This window comes from Cebus imitator, unplaced genomic scaffold (assembly GCF_001604975.1).
Source record: "Cebus imitator isolate Cc_AM_T3 unplaced genomic scaffold, Cebus_imitator-1.0 Scaffold319, whole genome shotgun sequence".
In the NCBI taxonomy this organism is placed as follows: Eukaryota; Metazoa; Chordata; class Mammalia; order Primates; family Cebidae; genus Cebus; species Cebus imitator.
The window spans coordinates 586038-588278 of record NW_016107634.1 but is presented as its reverse complement, the minus strand read 5'-3'; the positions used below and the strand labels follow the sequence as shown (position 1 = coordinate 588278).

The window sequence follows — 2241 nt, the reverse complement described above, 5'->3', positions numbered from 1 at the left end:
GAAGCCCAGTCTCAACAAAAATGTAAAAAAATAATAATAATTAGCCAGGCATAGTGGTCAATGCCTGTAATCCCAGCCACCTGGGGGAGGCTGAGGCAGGAGGATCACTTCACCTTGGGAAGTCAAGGCTATAGTGAGCTGAGATGGTGCTACTGAACTCCAGCCTGGGTGACAAGGTGAGACCTGTCTCAATAAATAAATAAGAAAATTCAGTTTGGGAAAAACAAGCAAACACAGATGGGTAAAGTAAGCAGAAAGATGAAAACCCTAAGGAAGAATCAAAAGGAAGTGTTAGAAATAAAAAAAATACTGTCATCTTTTTGTAATTCCTAAGCATGGTGATCGATGGGCTTTCACGTGCATCTGTGAGATGTGACTCCTTCAAACCTTGTTGTGAAGTCCGCACATTACCTGGGAGAAATGAAAAGGAAAAAATAAATTTAAAACATTGTAACAGACATGAAGAATGCTTTGGATGGGTTCATTATTGGACTGGACACAGCCAAAGAATCAATGAAGTTGCAAATGTTGATATAAACTTCCAAAACTGAAATGCAAAGAGTAAAGTAAATAAATAAAACCCCAAATATTCAAGAACTGTGGAACAATTACAAAAAGCATAAGATGCAAAATGGGAATATTTGAAGGAGAAGAGAAACAAGCAAAACATATCCAAAGATCTTTCTTTTTCTTTCTTTTTTGAGACAGGACCTAACTGTTACCCAGGCTGGAGATCAGCGGCATGATTATGGCTCACTGCAGCCTCCACCTCCCAGGCTTCAGTGATCTTCCCACCTCAGCCCCAAGTAGCTGGACAGGCGTTTGCCACGCCTCGCCAATCTGTGTATTTTTTGTAGAGATAGGGTTTTCCCACTTGTCCAGGCTAGTCTCAAACTCCTGGAGTCCAGCAATATGTCTGCCGCAGCCTTCCAGAGTGCCAGGATTACAGGTGAGCCACCATGGCTAGCCTAAAAGAAATATTTAAAGTAGTGATGGCTGAAAACATTCTGGAATTAATGATAGACACCAAGCCACAGAGAACACCAAGCAAGGTAAATAGCAAAAATCTGTACCTGCAGGAAGCAAGACAACTAAAAACCTTGAAAAAATCCAAAGGAAAAGAATTCCTTACCTCTATATAGAGGGACAAGGATAAAGATTATGTTACATGTTTTTTCAGAAACCACACAAGCAAGGCCTGGGCATGGGAGAACCTGCCTGTAGTCCCATCTGCTCCAGAAGTTGAGGCTGGAGGATTGCTTGGATGGCTTAAGTCCAAGAGTTCCAGGCTGTAGTGAGATACGACTGCATCACTGTGCTACCGGGTTGTGGGACATGGGGGAGGCTCAGCTCCCCAGTGGGAGGTGCCCAGTGTGTCAGTTCCTTGGGCTCTCCTCCACCCAAGAATGGGTAGGAGGCCCAGGTGTGGTGATACTGTTCAAGTAAATATCAGACCCCAGGAGCTTTTGCAGAAAAGCGATTTATTAGGCAGAGAGAGAAAGAGAAGTAGGGAGAGAGAGAGCCCGCTCCCACGCTGTCGTGGGAGGGGATCCCAGAGAGGGAAACCCACACAGGTGAGGGGCAGGGAGTCTTTTAATCTGGGAGTTCTTCCCGCCCCATCCAAGTTCTTGTCCCATGAGAGGAGTTCCTTCAAACTTCCGCCGGAATGACTGATCTTTGACTCTGACATCTGATTGGTTGTTTGGCCCACAGTCCTCCCATTGCTTTTCGCGGGCTTTTCTAAACAAAGGAAGCCCAACTGGGCAGTCTATCTTCTCTGAAACTAAGACATCTAAGCTCCCAGACGGCGACGGGAAAGAAGGCCGAGGGGGCATGCCGCTGGGAAGTTCTTGCCTTTGAAGCCACGCCCCTTGGGGACCCAGGAAGAGAAGTTAACACATTCCCTCAACTGCACTCCAGCCTGGGCAACAGAGTGAAACCTTGTCTCCAAATTAAGAGGAGGGGAGAGGAGAGGCTGGAGGGGAGGGAAGGGAAGGGGAGGGGAGACCACATGGCCAGGCACAGTGGCTCATATCTGTAATCCCAGAACTTTGGGAGGCCAAGGAGGGAGGATCGCCTGAGGTCAAGAGTTTGAGACCAACCTGGCCAACATGGTGAAACCCTGTCTCTACTAAAAATACAAAAATTAGCTGGGCATGGTGGCACACCCCTGTAATCCTAGCTACTCAGAGGAGAATCGCTTGAACCTGGGAGGCGGAAGTTGCAGTGAGCTGAGATCAT

At 46.8% G+C, this 2241-nt stretch overlaps 1 non-coding gene across 1 annotated transcript; it reads left to right on the top strand.

Annotated features, from left to right (window-relative positions):
* Positions 1-314: 314 nt before the first annotated feature.
* LOC119467699 lies at positions 315-421 on the top strand. Its single transcript, XR_005196292.1, has one exon. It is a non-coding gene; the product is annotated as a small nucleolar RNA U13 (small nucleolar RNA).
* The last annotated feature ends 1820 nt before the right edge of the window (positions 422-2241 follow it).